This window comes from Drosophila novamexicana, unplaced genomic scaffold, assembly GCF_003285875.2.
Source record: "Drosophila novamexicana strain 15010-1031.04,08,12 unplaced genomic scaffold, DnovRS2.1 tig00000960-arrow-arrow-pilon, whole genome shotgun sequence".
In the NCBI taxonomy this organism is placed as follows: Eukaryota; Metazoa; Arthropoda; class Insecta; order Diptera; family Drosophilidae; genus Drosophila; species Drosophila novamexicana.
Genome location: NW_020824833.1, coordinates 613,327 through 632,776, shown reverse-complemented (window position 1 = coordinate 632,776; position 19,450 = coordinate 613,327). Strand labels below are relative to the sequence as shown.

General features: G+C 36.9%; 1 protein-coding gene across 20 annotated transcripts in view; it reads right to left on the bottom strand.

The window, feature by feature from the left end:
• LOC115765434 (voltage-dependent calcium channel type A subunit alpha-1) overlaps positions 1-19,450 on the bottom strand; it is a 91,692-nt gene that overhangs the window by 28,458 nt on the left and 43,784 nt on the right. The gene's annotated exons all lie outside the window — the stretch shown is intronic.

Here is a 19,450-nt window from a genome sequence, read left to right as displayed (position 1 = left end):
GGGGTGGTAATTTTTGACCCATGTCTATATACGAATCTTGGGGTAAGATTTGGACATGAATTTCGACCAAAAAATCGCTGTTCATATTTGAATGCCAGATTAATCTAGAGGGAAAACCATGAAGAAAACGCCAAACTTCGTGAAATTCGGATGAGATTTGACCGAGTTATGGGGGTGGTAATTTTTGACCCATGTCTATATACGAATCTTGGGGTAAGATTTGGACATGAATTTCGACTAAAACATCGCTGTTCATATTTGAATGCCAGATTAATCTAGAGAGAAAACCATGAAGAAAAAGCCAGACTTCATGAAAATCGGATGAGATTTGACCGAGTTATGGGGGTGGTAATTTTTGACCCATGTCTATATACGATTCTTGGGGTAAGATTTGGACATGAATTTCGACTAAAAAATCGGTGTTCAGATTTGAATGCCAGATTAATCTAGAGGGAAAACCATGAAGAAAAAGCCAAACTTCGTGAAAATCGGATGAGATTTGACCGAGTTATGGGGGTGGTAATTTTTGACCCATGTCTATATACGAATCTTGGGGTAAGATTTGGACATGAATTTCGACTAAAAAATCGGTGTCGAGATTTGAATGCCAGCTTAATCTAAAGGGAAAACCATAAAGAAAAAGCCAAACTTCGTGAAAATCGGATGAGATTTGGCCGAGATATGGGGGTGGTAATTTTTGACCCATGTCTATATACGAATCTTGGGGTAAGATTTGGACATGAATTTCGACTAAAAAATCGCTGTTCATATTTGAATGCCAGATTAATCTAGAGGGAAAACCATGAAGAAAACGCCAAATTTCGTGAAAATCGGATGAGATTTGGCCGAGATATGGGGGTGGTAATTTTTGACCCATGTCTATATACGAATCTTGGGGTAAGATTTGGACATGAATTTCGACTAAAAAATCGCTGTTCATATTTGAATGCCAGATTAATCTAGAGGGAAAACCATGAAGAAAACGCCAAACTTCGTGAATTTCGGATGAGTTTTTACCGAGTTATGGGGGTGGTAATTTTTGACCCATGTCTATATACGAATCTTGGGGTAAGATTTGGACATGAATTTCGACTAAAAAATCGCTGTTCATATTTGAATGCCAGATTAATCTAGAGGGAAAACCATGAAGAAAACGCCAAACTTCGTGAATTTCGGATGAGTTTTTACCGAGTTATGGGGGTGGTAATTTTTGACCCATGTCTATATACGAATCTTGGGGTAAGATTTGGACATGAATTTCGACTAAAAAATCGCTGTTCATATTTGAATGCCAGATTAATCTAGAGAGAAAACCATTAAGAAAAAGCCAGACTTCATGAAAATCGGATGAGATTTGACCGAGTTATGGGGGTGGTAATTTTTGACCCATGTCTATATACGAATCTTGGGGTAAGATTTGGACATGAATTTCGACTAAAAAATCGCTGTTCATATTTGAATGCCAGATTAATCTAGAGGGAAAACCATGAAGAAAACGCCAAACTTCGTGAAATTCGGATGAGATTTGACCGAGTTATGGGGGTGGTAATTTTTGACCCATGTCTATATACGAATCTTGGGGTAAGATTTGGACATGAATTTCGACCAAAAAATCGCTGTCGAGATTTGAATGCCAGCTTAATCTAAAGGGAAAACCATAAAGAAAAAGCCAAACTTCGTGAAAATCGGATGAGATTTGACCGAGTTATGGGGGTGGTAATTTTTGACCCATGTCTATATACGAATCTTGGGGTAAGATTTGGACATGAATCTCGACTAAAAAATCGGTGTTCAGATTTGAATGCCAGATTAATCTAGAGGGAAAACCATGAAGAAAAAGCCAAACTTCGTGAAAATCGGATGAGATTTGACCGAGTTATGGGGGTGGTAATTTTTGACCCATGTCTATATACGAATCTTGGGGTAAGATTTGGACATGAATCTCGACTAAAAAATCGGTGTTCAGATTTGAATGCCAGATTAATCTAGAGGGAAAACCATGAACAAAAAGCCAAACTTCGTGAAAATCGGATGAGATTTGACCGAGTTATGGGGGTGGTAATTTTTGACCCATGTCTATATACGAATCTTGGGGTAAGATTTGGACATGAATTTCGACTAAAAAATCGGTGTCGAGATTTGAATGCCAGCTTAATCTAAAGGGAAAACCATAAAGAAAAAGCCAAACTTCGTGAAAATCGGATGAGATTTGGCCGAGATTTGGGGGTGGTAATTTTTGACGCATGTCTATATACGAATCTTGGGGTAAGATTTGGACATGAATTTCGACTAAAAAATCGGTGTTCAGATTTGAATGCCAGATTAATCTAGAGGGAAAACCATGAAGAAAAAGCCAAACTTCGTGAAAATCGGATGAGATTTGACCGAGTTATGGGGGTGGTAATTTTTGACCCATGTCTATATACGAATCTTGGGGTAAGATTTGGACATGAATCTCGACTAAAAATCGCTGTTCATATTTGAATGCCAGATTAATCTAGAGGGAAAACCATGAAGAAAACGCCAAACTTCGTGAAATTCGGATGAGATTTGACCGAGTTATGGGGGTGGTAATTTTTTACCCATGTCTATATACGAATCTTGGGGTGAGATTTGGACATGAATTTCGACTAAAAAATCGCTGTTCATATTTGAATGCCAGATTAATCTAGAGGGAAAACCATGAAGAAAACGCCAAACTTCGTGAAATTCGGATGAGATTTGACCGAGTTATGGGGGTGGTAATTTTTGACCCATGTCTATATATGAATCTTGGGGTAAGATTTGGACATGAATTTCGACTAAAAAATCGCTGTTCATATTTGAATGCCAGATTAATCTAGAGAGAAAACCATGAAGAAGAAGCCAGACTTCATGAAAATCGGATGAGATTTGACCGAGTTATGGGGGTGGTAATTTTTGACCCATGTCTATATACGAATCTTGGGATAAGATTTGGACATGAATTTCGACCAAAAAATCGCTGTCGAGATTTGAATGCCAGCTTAATCTAAAGGGAAAACCATGAAGAAAAAGCCAAACTTCGTGAAAATCGGATGAGATTTGGCCGAGATATGGGGGTGGTAATTTTTGACCCATGTCTATATACGAATCTTGGGGTAAGATTTGCACATGAATTTCGACTAAAAAATCGGTGTCGAGATTTGAATGCCAGCTTAATCTAAAGGGAAAACCATAAAGAAAAAGCCAAACTTCGTGAAAATCGGATGAGATTTGGCCCAGATATGGGGGTGGTAATTTTTGACCCATGTCTATATACGAATCTTGGGGTAAGATTTGGACATGAATTTCGACTAAAAAATCGCTGTTCATATTTGAATGCCAGATTAATCTAGAGGGAAAACCATGAAGAAAACGCCAAACTTCGTGAAATTCGGATGAGATTTGGCCGAGTTATGGGGGTGGTAATTTTTGACCCATGTCTATATACGAATCTTGGGGTAAGATTTGGACATGAATTTCGACTAAAAAATCGCTGTTCATATTTGAATGCCAGATTAATCTAGAGAGAAAACCACGAAGAAAAAGCCAGACTTCATGAAAATCGGATGAGATTTGACCGAGTTATGGGGGTGGTAATTTTTGACCCATGTCTATATACGAATCTTGGGATAAGATTTGGACATGAATTTCGACCAAAAAATCGCTGTCGAGATTTGAATGCCAGCTTAATCTAAAGGGAAAACCATGAAGAAAAAGCCAAACTTCGTGAAAATCGGATGAGATTTGGCCGAGATATGGGGGTGGTAATTTTTGACCCATGTCTATATACGAATCTTGGGGTAAGATTTGGACATGAATTTCGACTAAAAAATCGCTGTTCATATTTGAATGCCAGCTTAATCTAAAGGGAAAACCATGAAGAAAAAGCCAAACTTCGTGAAAATCGGATGAGATTTGACCGAGTTATGGGGGTGGTAATTTTTGACCCATGTCTATATACGAATCTTGGGGTAAGATTTGGACATGAATTTCGACCAAAAAATCGCTGTCGAGATTTGAATGCCAGCTTAATCTAAAGGGAAAACCATAAAGAAAAAGCCAAACTTCGTGAAAATCGGATGAGATTTGACCGAGTTATGGGGGTGGTAATTTTTGACCCATGTCTATATACGAATCTTGGGGTAAGATTTGGACATGAATTTCGACTAAAAAATCGCTGTTCAGATTTGAATGCCAGATTAATCTAGAGGGAAAACCATGAAGAAAACGCCAAACTTCGTGAAATTCGGATGAGATTTGACCGAGTTATGGGGGTGGTAATTTTTGACCCATGTCTATATACGAATCTTGGGGTAAGATTTGGACATGAATTTCGACTAAAAAATCGGTGTCGAGATTTAAATGCCAGCTTAATCTAAAGGGAAAACCATAAAGAAAAAGCCAAACTTCGTGAAAATCGGATGAGATTTGGCCGAGATTTGGGGGTGGTAATTTTTGACCCATGTCTATATACGAATCTTGGGGTAAGATTTGGACATGAATTTCGACTAAAAAATCGGTGTTCAGATTTGAATGCCAGATTAATCTAGAGGGAAAACCATGAAGAAAAAGCCAAACTTCGTGAAAATCGGATGAGATTTGACCGAGTTATGGGGGTGGTAATTTTTGACCCATGTCTATATACGAATCTTGGGGTAAGATTTGCACATGAATTTCGACTAAAAAATCGGTGTCGAGATTTGAATGCCAGCTTAATCTAAAGGGAAAACCATAAAGAAAAAGCCAAACTTCGTGAAAATCGGATGAGATTTGGCCCAGATATGGGGGTGGTAATTTTTGACCCATGTCTATATACGAATCTTGTAAGATTTGGACATGAATTTCGACTAAAAAATCGGTGTTCAGATTTGAATGCCAGATTAATCTAGAAGGAAAACCATAAAGAAAAAGCCAAACTTCGTGAAAATCGGATGAGATTTGACCGAGTTATGGGGGTGGTAATTTTTGACCCATGTCTATATACGAATCTTGGGGTAAGATTTGGACATGAATTTCGACTAAAAAATCGCTGTTCAGATTTGAATGCCAGATTAATCTAGAGGGAAAACCATGAAGAAAACGCCAAACTTCGTGAAATTCGGATGAGATTTGACCGAGTTATAGGGGTGGTAATTTTTGACCCATGTCTATATACGAATCTTGGGGTAAGATTTGGACATGAATTTCGACTAAAAAATCGGTGTCGAGATTTGAATGCCAGCTTAATCTAAAGGGAAAACCATAAAGAAAAAGCCAAACTTCGTGAAAATCGGATGAGATTTGGCCGAGATTTGGGGGTGGTAATTTTTGACCCATGTCTATATACGAATCTTGGGGTAAGATTTGCACATGAATTTCGACTAAAAAATCGGTGTCGAGATTTGAATGCCAGCTTAATCTAAAGGGAAAACCATAAAGAAAAAGCCAAACTTCGTGAAAATCGGATGAGATTTGGCCCAGATATGGGGGTGGTAATTTTTGACCCATGTCTATATACGAATCTTGGGGTAAGATTTGGACATGAATTTCGACTAAAAAATCGCTGTTCATATTTGAATGCCAGATTAATCTAGAGGGAAAACCATGAAGAAAACGCCAAACTTCGCGAAATTCGGATGAGATTTGACCGAGTTATGGGGGTGGTAATTTTTGACCCATGTCTATATACGAATCTTGGGGTAAGATTTGGACATGAATTTCGACTAAAAAATCGCTGTTCATATTTGAATGCCAGATTAATCTAGAGAGAAAACCATGAAGAAAAAGCCAGACTTCATGAAAATCGGATGAGATTTGACCGAGTTATGGGGGTGGTAATTTTTGACCCATGTCTATATACGAATCTTGGGATAAGATTTGGACATGAATTTCGACCAAAAAATCGCTGTTCATATTTGAATGCCAGATTAATCTAGAGGGAAAACCATGAAGAAAACGCCAAACTTCGCGAAATTCGGATGAGATTTGACCGAGTTATGGGGGTGGTAATTTTTGACCCATGTCTATATACGAATCTTGGGGTAAGATTTGGACATGAATTTCGACTAAAAAATCGCTGTTAATATTTGAATGCCAGATTAATCTAGAGAGAAAACCATGAAGAAAAAGCCAGACTTCATGAAAATCGGATGAGATTTGACCGAGTTATGGGGGTGGTAATTTTTGACCCATGTCTATATACGAATCTTGGGATAAGATTTGGACATGAATTTCGACCAAAAAATCGCTGTCGAGATTTGAATGCCAGCTTAATCTAAAGGGAAAACCATGAAGAAAACGCCAAACTTCGTGAAAATCGGATGAGATTTGACCGAGTTATGGGGGTGGTAATTTTTGACCCATGTCTATATACGAATCTTGGGGTAAGATTTGCACATGAATTTCGACTAAAAAATCGGTGTCGAGATTTGAATGCCAGCTTAATCTAATGGGAAAACCATAAAGAAAAAGCCAAACTTCGTGAAAATCGGATGAGATTTGGCCCAGATATGGGGGTGGTAATTTTTGACCCATGTCTATATACGAATCTTGTAAGATTTGGACATGAATTTCGACTAAAAAATCGGTGTTCAGATTTGAATGCCAGATTAATCTAGAAGGAAAACCATAAAGAAAAAGCCAAACTTCGTGAAAATCGGATGAGATTTGACCGAGTTATGGGGGTGGTAATTTTTGACCCATGTCTATATACGAATCTTGGGGTAAGATTTGGACATGAATTTCGACTAAAAAATCGCTGTTCAGATTTGAATGCCAGATTAATCTAGAGGGAAAACCATGAAGAAAACGCCAAACTTCGTGAAATTCGGATGAGATTTGACCGAGTTATAGGGGTGGTAATTTTTGACCCATGTCTATATACGAATCTTGGGGTAAGATTTGGACATGAATTTCGACTAAAAAATCGGTGTCGAGATTTGAATGCCAGCTTAATCTAAAGGGAAAACCATAAAGAAAAAGCCAAACTTCGTGAAAATCGGATGAGATTTGGCCGAGATTTGGGGGTGGTAATTTTTGACCCATGTCTATATACGAATCTTGGGGTAAGATTTGGACATGAATTTCGACTAAAAAATCGGTGTTCAGATTTGAATGCCAGATTAATCTAGAGGGAAAACCATGAAGAAAAAGCCAAACTTCGTGAAAATCGGATGAGATTTGACCGAGTTATGGGGGTGGTAATTTTTGACCCATGTCTATATACGAATCTTGGGGTAAGATTTGCACATGAATTTCGACTAAAAAATCGGTGTCGAGATTTGAATGCCAGCTTAATCTAAAGGGAAAACCATAAAGAAAAAGCCAAACTTCGTGAAAATCGGATGAGATTTGGCCCAGATATGGGGGTGGTAATTTTTGACCCATGTCTATATACGAATCTTGGGGTAAGATTTGGACATGAATTTCGACTAAAAAATCGCTGTTCATATTTGAATGCCAGATTAATCTAGAGGGAAAACCATGAAGAAAACGCCAAACTTCGCGAAATTCGGATGAGATTTGACCGAGTTATGGGGGTGGTAATTTTTGACCCATGTCTATATACGAATCTTGGGGTAAGATTTGGACATGAATTTCGACTAAAAAATCGGTGTTCATATTTGAATGCCAGATTAATCTAGAGAGAAAACCATGAAGAAAAAGCCAGACTTCATGAAAATCGGATGAGATTTGACCGAGTTATGGGGGTGGTAATTTTTGACCCATGTCTATATACGAATCTTGGGGTAAGATTTGGACATGAATTTCGACCAAAAAATCGCTGTCGAGATTTGAATGCCAGCTTAATCTAAAGGGAAAACCATGAAGAAAACGCCAAACTTCGTGAAAATCGGATGAGATTTGACCGAGTTATGGGGGTGGTAATTTTTGACCCATGTCTATATACGAATCTTGGGGTAAGATTTGCACATGAATTTCGACTAAAAAATCGGTGTCGAGATTTGAATGCCAGCTTAATCTAATGGGAAAACCATAAAGAAAAAGCCAAACTTCGTGAAAATCGGATGAGATTTGGCCCAGATATGGGGGTGGTAATTTTTGACCCATGTCTATATACGAATCTTGGGGTAAGATTTGGACATGAATTTCGACTAAAAAATCGGTGTTCAGATTTGAATGCCAGATTAATCTAGAAGGAAAACCATGAAGAAAAAACCAAACTTCGTGAAAATCGGATGAGATTTGACCGAGTTATGGGGGTGGTAATTTTTGACCCATGTCTATATACGAATCTTGGGGTAAGATTTGGAGAATTTCGACTAAAAAATCGCTGTTCAGATTTGAATGCCAGATTAATCTAGAGGGAAAACCATGAAGAAAAAGCCAAACTTCGTGAAAATCGGATGAGATTTGACCGAGTTATGGGGGTGGTAATTTTTGACCCATGTCTATATACGAATCTTGGGGTAAGATTTGGACATGAATTTCGACTAAAAAATCGGTGTCGAGATTTGAATGCCAGCTTAATCTAAAGGGAAAACCATGAAGAAAAAGCCAAACTTCGTGAAAATCGGATGAGATTTGGCCGAGATTTGGGGGTGGTAATTTTTGACCCATGTCTATATACGAATCTTGGGGTAAGATTTGGACATGAATTTCGACTAAAAATCGCTGTTCATATTTGAATGCCAGATTAATCTAGAGAGAAAACCATGAAGAAAACGCCAAACTTCGTGAAAATCGGATGAGATTTGACCGAGTTATGGGGGTGGTAATTTTTGACCCATGTCTATATACGAATCTTGGGATAAGATTTGGACATGAATTTCGACCAAAAAATCGCTGTCGAGATTTGAATGCCAGCTTAATCTAAAGGGAAAACCATGAAGAAAAAGCCAAACTTCGTGAAAATCGGATGAGATTTGGCCCAGATATGGGGGTGGTAATTTTTGACCCATGTCTATATACGAATCTTGGGGTAAGATTTGGACATGAATTTCGACTAAAAAATCGCTGTTCATATTTGAATGCCAGATTAATCTAGAGGGAAAACCATGAAGAAAACGCCAAACTTCGCGAAATTCGGATGAGATTTGACCGAGTTATGGGGGTGGTAATTTTTGACCCATGTCTATATACGAATCTTGGGGTAAGATTTGGACATGAATTTCGACTAAAAATCGCTGTTCATATTTGAATGCCAGATTAATCTAGAGGGAAAACCATGAAGAAAAAGCCAAACTTCGTGAAAATCGGATGAGATTTGACCGAGTTATGAGGGTGGTAATTTTTGACCCATGTCTATATTCGAATCTTGGGGTAAGATTTGGACATGAATTTCGACTGAAAAATCGCTGTTCATATTTGAATGCCAGATTAATCTAGAGGGAAAACCATGAAGAAAACGCCAAACTTCGTGAAATTCGGATGAGATTTGACCGAGTTATGGGGGTGGTAATTTTTGACCCATGTCTATATACGAATCTTGGGGTAAGATTTGGACATGAATTTCGACTAAAAATCGCTGTTCATATTTGAATGCCAGATTAATCTAGAGAGAAAACCGTGAAGAAAAAGCCAGACTTCATGAAAATCGGATGAGATTTGACCGAGTTATGGGGTGGTAATTTTTGACCCATGTCTATATACGAATCTTGGGATAAGATTTGGACATGAATTTCGACCAAAAAATCGCTGTCGAGATTTGAATGCCAGCTTAATCTAAAGGGAAAACCATGAAGAAAAAGCCAAACTTCGTGAAAATCGGATGAGATTTGACCGAGTTATGGGGGTGGTAATTTTTGACCCATGTCTATATACGAATCTTGGGGTAAGATTTGGACATGAATTTCGACTAAAAAATCGCTGTTCATATTTGAATGCCAGATTAATCTAGAGGGAAAACCATGAAGAAAACGCCAAACTTCGTGAAATTCGGATGAGATTTGACCGAGTTATGGGGGTGGTAATTTTTGACCCATGTCTATATACGAATCTTGGGGTAAGATTTGGACATGAATTTCGACTAAAAAATCGCTGTTCATATTTGAATGCCAGCTTAATCTAAAGGGAAAACCATAAAGAAAAAGCCAAACTTCGTGAAAATCGGATGAGATTTGACCGAGTTATGGGGGTGGTAAATTTTGACCCATGTCTATATACGAATCTTGGGGTAAGATGGGGGTGGTAATTTTTGACCCATGTCTATATACGAATCTTGGGGTAAGATTTGGACATGAATTTCGACTAAAAATCGCTGTTCATATTTGAATGCCAGATTAATCTAGAGGAAAAACCATGAAGAAAAAGCCAAACTTCGTGAAAATCGGATGAGATTTGACCGAGTTATGAGGGTGGTAATTTTTGACCCATGTCTATATTCGAATCTTGGGGTAAGATTTGGACATGAATTTCGACTGAAAAATCGCTGTTCATATTTGAATGCCAGATTAATCTAGAGGGAAAACCATGAAGAAAACGCCAAACTTCGTTAAATTCGGATGAGATTTGACCGAGTTATGGGGGTGGTAATTTTTGACCCATGTCTATATACGAATCTTGGGGTAAGATTTGGACATGAATTTCGACTAAAAAATCGGTGTTCAGATTTGAATGCCAGATTAATCTAGAGGGAAAACCATGAAGAAAAAGCCAAACTTCGTGAAAATCGGATGAGATTTGACCGAGTTATGGGGGTGGTAATTTTTGACCCATGTCTATACGAATCTTGGGGTAAGATTTGGACATGAATTTCGACTAAAAAATCGCTGTTCATATTTGAATGCCAGATTAATCTAGAGGGAAAACCATGAAGAAAACGCCAAACTTCGTGAAATTCGGATGAGATTTGACCGAGTTATGGGGGTGGTAATTTTTGACCCATGTCTATATACGAATCTTGGGGTAAGATTTGGACATGAATTTCGACTAAAAAATCGCTGTTCATATTTGAATGCCAGCCTAATCTAAAGGGAAAACCATAAAGAAAAAGCCAAACTTCGTGAAAATCGGATGAGATTTGACCGAGTTATGGGGGTGGTAATTTTTGACCCATGTCTATATACGAATCTTGGGGTAAGATTTGGACATGAATTTCGACTAAAAAATCGGTGTTCAGATTTGAATGCCAGATTAATCTAGAGGGAAAACCATGAAGAAAACGCCAAACTTCGTGAAATTCGGATGAGATTTGACCGAGTTATGGGGGTGGTAATTTTTGACCCATGTCTATATACGAATCTTGGGGTAAGATTTGGACATGAATTTCGACTAAAAAATCGCTGTTCATATTTGAATGCCAGAATAATCTAGAGAGAAAACCGTGAAGAAAAAGCCAGACTTCATGAAAATCGGATGAGATTTGACCGAGTTATGGGGTGGTAATTTTTGACCCATGTCTATATACGAATCTTGGGATAAGATTTGGACATGAATTTCGACTAAAAAATCGCTGTTCATATTTGAATGCCAGATTAATCTAGAGGGAAAACCATGAAGAAAACGCCAAACTTCGTGAAATTCGGATGAGATTTGACCGAGTTATGGGGGTGGTAATTTTTGACCCATGTCTATATACGAATCTTGGGGTAAGATTTGGACATGAATTTCGACTAAAAAATCGCTGTTCATATTTGAATGCCAGAATAATCTAGAGAGAAAACCATGAAGAAAAAGCCAGACTTCATGAAAATCGGATGAGATTTGACCGAGTTATGGGGGTGGTAATTTTTGACCCATGTCTATATACGAATCTTGGGGTAAGATTTGGACATGAATTTCGACTAAAAAATCGCTGTTCATATTTGAATGCCAGAATAATCTAGAGAGAAAACCATGAAGAAAAAGCCAGACTTCATGAAAATCGGATGAGATTTGACCGAGTTATGGGGGTGGTAAATTTTGACCCATGTCTATATACGAATCTTGGGGTAAGATTTGGACATGAATTTCGACTAAAAAATCGGTGTTCAGATTTGAATGCCAGATCAATCTAGAGGGAAAACCATGAAGAAAACGCCAAACTTCGTGAAAATCGGATGAGATTTGACCGAGTTATGGGGGTGGTAATTTTTGACCCATGTCTATATACGAATCTTGGGGTAAGATTTGGACATGAATTTCGACTAAAAAATCGCTGTTCATATTTGAATGCCAGAACAATCTAGAGAGAAAACCGTGAAGAAAAAGCCAGACTTCATGAAAATCGGATGAGATTTGACCGAGTTATGGGGTGGTAATTTTTGACCCATGTCTATATACGAATCTTGGGATAAGATTTGGACATGAATTTCGACTGAAAAATCGCTGTCGAGATTTGAATGCCAGCTTAATCTAAAGGGAAAACCATGAAGAAAAAGCCAAACTTCGTGAAAATCGGATGAGATTTGACCGAGTTATGGGGGTGGTAATTTTTGACCCATGTCTATATACGAATCTTGGGGTAAGATTTGGACATGAATTTCGACTAAAAAATCGCTGTTCATATTTGAATGCCAGATTAATCTAGAGGGAAAACCATGAAGAAAACGCCAAACTTCGTGAAATTCGGATGAGATTTGACCGAGTTATGGGGGTGGTAATTTTTGACCCATGTCTATATACGAATCTTGGGGTAAGATTTGGACATGAATTTCGACTAAAAAATCGCTGTTCATATTTGAATGCCAGCTTAATCTAAAGGGAAAACCATAAAGAAAAAGCCAAACTTCGTGAAAATCGGATGAGATTTGACCGAGTTATGGGGGTGGTAAATTTTGACCCATGTCTATATACGAATCTTGGGGTAAGATGGGGGTGGTAATTTTTGACCCATGTCTATATACGAATCTTGGGGTAAGATTTGGACATGAATTTCGACTAAAAATCGCTGTTCATATTTGAATGCCAGATTAATCTAGAGGAAAAACCATGAAGAAAAAGCCAAACTTCGTGAAAATCGGATGAGATTTGACCGAGTTATGGGGGTGGTAATTTTTGACCCATGTCTATATACGAATCTTGGGATAAGATTTGGACATGAATTTCGACCAAAAAATCGCTGTCGAGATTTGAATGCCAGCTTAATCTAAAGGGAAAACCATGAAGAAAAAGCCAAACTTCGTGAAAATCGGATGAGATTTGACCGAGTTATGGGGGTGGTAATTTTTGACCCATGTCTATATACGAATCTTGGGGTAAGATTTGGACATGAATTTCGACTAAAAAATCGCTGTTCATATTTGAATGCCAGATTAATCTAGAGGGAAAACCATGAAGAAAACGCCAAACTTCGTGAAATTCGGATGAGATTTGACCGAGTTATGGGGGTGGTAATTTTTGACCCATGTCTATATACGAATCTTGGGGTAAGATTTGGACATGAATTTCGACTAAAAAATCGCTGTTCATATTTGAATGCCAGCCTAATCTAAAGGGAAAACCATAAAGAAAAAGCCAAACTTCGTGAAAATCGGATGAGATTTGACCGAGTTATGGGGGTGGTAATTTTTGACCCATGTCTATATACGAATCTTGGGATAAGATTTGGACATGAATTTCGACCAAAAAATCGCTGTCGAGATTTGAATGCCAGCTTAATCTAAAGGGAAAACCATGAAGAAAAAGCCAAACTTCGTGAAAATCGGATGAGATTTGACCGAGTTATGGGGGTGGTAATTTTTGACCCATGTCTATATACGAATCTTGGGGTAAGATTTGGACATGAATTTCGACTAAAAAATCGCTGTTCATATTTGAATGCCAGATTAATCTAGAGGGAAAACCATGAAGAAAACGCCAAACTTCGTGAAATTCGGATGAGATTTGACCGAGTTATGGGGGTGGTAATTTTTGACCCATGTCTATATACGAATCTTGGGGTAAGATTTGGACATGAATTTCGTCTAAAAAATCGCTGTTCATATTTGAATGCCAGCTTAATCTAAAGGGAAAACCATAAAGAAAAAGCCAAACTTCGTGAAAATCGGATGAGATTTGACCGAGTTATGGGGGTGGTAAATTTTGACCCATGTCTATATACGAATCTTGGGGTAAGATGGGGGTGGTAATTTTTGACCCATGTCTATATACGAATCTTGGGGTAAGATTTGGACATGAATTTCGACTAAAAATCGCTGTTCATATTTGAATGCCAGATTAATCTAGAGGAAAAACCATGAAGAAAAAGCCAAACTTCGTGAAAATCGGATGAGATTTGACCGAGTTATGAGGGTGGTAATTTTTGACCCATGTCTATATACGAATCTTGGGGTAAGATTTGGACATGAATTTCGACTAAAAAATCGCTGTTCATATTTGAATGCCAGATTAATCTAGAGAGAAAACCATGAAGAAAAAGCCAGACTTCATGAAAATCGGATGAGATTTAACCGAGTTATGGGGGTGGTAATTTTTGACCCATGTCTATATACGAATCTTGGGATAAGATTTGGACATGAATTTCGACCAAAAAATCGCTGTCGAGATTTGAATGCCAGCTTAATCTAAAAGGAAAACCATGAAGAAAAAGCCAAACTTCGTGAAAATCGGATGAGATTTGGCCGAGATATGGGGGTGGTAATTTTTGACCCATGTCTATATACGAATCTTGGGGTAAGATTTGGACATGAATTTCGACTAAAAAATCGGTGTTCAGATTTGAATGCCAGATTAATCTAGAGGGAAAACCATGAAGAAAAAGCCAAACTTCGTGAAAATCGGATGAGATTTGACCGAGTTATGGGGGTGGTAATTTTTGACCCATGTCTATACGAATCTTGGGGTAAGATTTGGACATGAATTTCGACTAAAAAATCGCTGTTCATATTTGAATGCCAGATTAATCTAGAGGGAAAACCATGAAGAAAACGCCAAACTTCGTGAAATTCGGATGAGATTTGACCGAGTTATGGGGGTGGTAATTTTTGACCCATGTCTATATACGAATCTTGGGGTAAGATTTGGACATGAATTTCGACTAAAAAATCGCTGTTCATATTTGAATGCCAGCCTAATCTAAAGGGAAAACCATAAAGAAAAAGCCAAACTTCGTGAAAATCGGATGAGATTTGACCGAGTTATGGGGGTGGTAATTTTTGACCCATGTCTATATACGAATCTTGGGGTAAGATTTGGACATGAATTTCGACTAAAAAATCGGTGTTCAGATTTGAATGCCAGATTAATCTAGAGGGAAAACCATGAAGAAAAAGCCAAACTTCGTGAAAATTGGATGAGATTCGACCGAGTTATGGGGGTGGTAATTTTTGACCCATGTCTATATACGAATCTTGGGGTAAGATTTGGACATGAATTTCGACTAAAAAATCGCTGTTCATATTTGAATGCCAGATTAATCTAGAGGGAAAACCATGAAGAAAACGCCAAACTTCGTGAAATTCGGATGAGATTTGACCGAGTTATGGGGGTGGTAATTTTTGACCCATGTCTATATACGAATCTTGGGGTAAGATTTGGACATGAATTTCGACTAAAAAATCGCTGTTCATATTTGAATGCCAGAATAATCTAGAGAGAAAACCATGAAGAAAAAGCCAGACTTCATGAAAATCGGATGAGATTTGACCGAGTTATGGGGGTGGTAAATTTTGACCCATGTCTATATACGAATCTTGGGGTAAGATTTGGACATGAATTTCGACTAAAAAATCGGTGTTCAGATTTGAATGCCAGATCAATCTAGAGGGAAAACCATGAAGAAAAAGCCAAACTTCGTGAAAATTGGATGAGATTCGACCGAGTTATGGGGGTGGTAATTTTTGACCCATGTCTATATACGAATCTTGGGGTAAGATTTGGACATGAATTTCGACTAAAAAATCGCTGTTCATATTTGAATGCCAGATTAATCTAGAGGGAAAACCATGAAGAAAACGCCAAACTTCGTGAAATTCGGATGAGATTTGACCGAGTTATGGGGGTGGTAATTTTTGACCCATGTCTATATACGAATCTTGGGGTAAGATTTGGACATGAATTTCGACTAAAAAATCGCTGTTCATATTTGAATGCCAGATTAATCTAGAGGGAAAACCATGAAGAAAACGCCAAACTTCGTGAAATTCGGATGAGATTTGACCGAGTTATGGGGGTGGTAATTTTTGACCCATGTCTATATACGAATCTTGGGGTAAGATTTGGACATGAATTTCGACTAAAAAATCGCTGTCGAGATATGAATGCCAGCTTAATCTTAAGGGAAAACCATAAAGAAAAAGCCAAACTTCGTGAAAATCGGATGAGATTTGACCGAGTTATGGGGGTGGTAATTTTTTACCCATGTCTAGGTACGAATCTTGGGGTAAGATTTGGACATGAATTTCGACTAAAAAATCGCTGTTCATATTTAAATGCCAGATTAATCTAGAGGGAAAACCATGAAGAAAACGCCAAACTTCGTGAAAATCGGATGAGATTTGACCGAGTTATGGGGTTGGTAAATTTTGACCCATGTCTATATACGAATCTTGGGGTAAGATTTGGACATGCATTTCGACTAAATAATCGGGGTTCAGATTTTAATGCCAGATTAATCTAGAGGAAAAACCGTGAAGAAAAATCCTATATCATATATATATTCTATTTTAGAAGCTATATGTCAAGTTTGGTAACTCTAGTTCTTATTATTTACCCAAATTGCCCAAAAAACAGGATATCGATATCGATTTTTATCGATTGCTTGGAAACGGAGTAAGTTATCGATCGACTCGATCTGCACGGAAGCTAGGAGCATCTACATCAAAATTTTAAGTCTCTAGCTCTTATAGGTTCTGAGCTCCTCGCTTTTATACATACGGACGGACCGACAGACAGACGGACATGGCTAGATCGACTCAGCTATTTATGCTGATCAAGAATATATATACTTTATGGGGTCGGAGTTGCTTCCTTCTGCCTGTTACATACATTTGGCTTTCGCATAAATACAATATACCCTTATACCCATTTTTAATGGGTTCAGGGTATAAAAATCTAACAGGCAACTTTTAAGCTGAAAGCCGATTAAATAATAAACAAAGATGTTTTACTCTATTTGTCAGCTAGTCAGATCTAGCAATTTTATAGTTATACATTTCTTTACCCATAAGTTAGAACACTATATTCGTGCATGCTCGATCACGAAATGCCCTGTACCCAAATTTAAAGTAGCCAAACTAGCCCTGCAAAAAACATATCGCCGTTCGGTTCGGCGAGATATATATATATGTATATATAAATATATATGTATATGTATATGTATACATATATTTTACATATATATATATTGCTTTATTATATTATCCAGAAACCATTTAGTTTCAAGCATTAAACTTTCTTTCGGCCAAAAATTGCGTTAAAAGATTACACCAGCTTACAAGTTTTAAAGAGGGACTTATTTAGCAATTCGATTTCCTATTAGTTCTTCACTAAGTGCAGGAACGTTTTTGGTAAGTTTGGTAATTTTATCTTTACAACAAAAAAATTGTGCATACAAGAGCTCTATTTTTTCTTCAGGAAGTTTTCAAATTGTAAGACTAGACTACAAAGAAACAGACAGACAGACAAAAAGTCGGATAAGTATTCAGGAGATTCCTCCGTCTCAGTGTTATGTTGGAAATTTCGCCAAACGTTCAACTCGTGACCAATTAGGCATAATACCTAATGCAATTGTGCGGAAATGGTTAATGTGAAAACCATTATTTTTTAGTTCATTTATATGAAAAGCAATTATAAAAAGCTCAAACAATTTGTTAAACAGTGTTACATATAATACAAACTACAATTATAATACAAAGAGGTTCATAGTTAATTAATTGTTTGTATTTAAAAGGGCTTCGAATGTGTTTTTATCGAAGTGAACGACAAAAGCGTTATAGTCGTAAAAATTTGCGAAAATTGGTCCAACTTATAGAATATTAAATTATTTACAAACACATATTTCTTAGAGCTTGTGGCCATAAATTTGAACAACAATACTAAAATCCGCAAGTGCTCGGATAGAAATTTGTATAAGCCCAGCTATAAAGTCTCTATATCTATATATACATACATTTGCATCTATTAATATAACTTCAAGTATACTTTTATATTATATAGGTGTTGTCCTTTCTGATTATACATTTACCAAATATAGAGCATGACTACTGTGAGAAACAATTTAAAAAACTAAAAATAACTTAGCTCAACCACTAACTGAAACATCAACGGCAACAATAAAAGTGCAACCAAATCAAATTGCACGCACACATACATACATAAGAATAGTTACATACATATGTCAGATAAATATCTGAAATAACTCTAGCAATGATGTATATACACAGGGAAAAATCGTTTAGAGGCAATCAATTTTACTACATTTGGTATTTGTATAAGTACTCTGTATTTGTAATGTAATCAAAATTGTACAGTATGAAGATTAATTGAATTTTTGTAGAAGAAGGCAATCATTTTTCTCTTTTCACAACAATAAACATATTTAAGCGGATATGCATAGTTAAGGGCTAATGAATATTTATGTAACTTGATATGCAGTAAGGCTACCTCAAATCCGACTTACCGGAAATAGCTTTTATAAAGTATAACTGATACGGATACGACTTATCTCTTATCATATTTATATACTAGGGGCATTTACGAGCTTAAACTATTTGAGGAACCCAAAAAAAGAAAAGAACAAGAATGGATGCAACCGACCTTGCTTTACCCTGTTTACAGTGTGATAGAAAGCTAAGAACAAAAAGAGTGTTTATTTTTGCATTCGTGTCTCTTAGAATGTAATCCTAATAAGTGTATTTAAATATTGACTTTGGGAATATTCACTTTTTTGCGATTTGTAGTTGTGCGCGGCGAAATTGACTCTATCTCGAATAATGTAGCCTATATCGAATCTCGCAACTTACACACTGTTTAACAGTCGTGGCAATAATCTAATACAAATAAAATCTTTTCAAGGTTTGACGGACAGACTGAAAATGCTAGTAAATGCCCTGTTTTGTATATAAAAAGTAGACACAAAGAACAAAAAAAAAACTGATTTGAATTCTAGATAAGTATGTATATACAATTGATATATTTGTTGCAACAACACACTTGTAAGGTTGCGTACAAGTTTTGTTGTGAGGTCATAAGAAAATCATTTATTATTTTAATAAAAATTAATAATAGGTTCCATTGTACTTATAACAATCGACTTTTGTATTTTGTTGCTGTTGTCATATTTTACTTATGGCATCGTCTAATATTAGGTTATAGTATCATTATCACCTAGCCATGATTGTTGCTAAAAGTCTAAGATATTTTATAATAAACTTGCCTAAAATAATAGTTTGAATCTAATGCTAGTTAAATCTTCTTATTATCTCGCTAGAAATATTATAATAAAATACTACAGTGGTGTTGGCCATCACCTCAACTCCAGTTTTTAGAGCATATTTATGATATAAGACTCGTGTAGTACGAGAACAGAAATCTATTAAATATTATATTATTTTAATGCTTAGGTTTGTAAGGCTTGTATATAATGTGG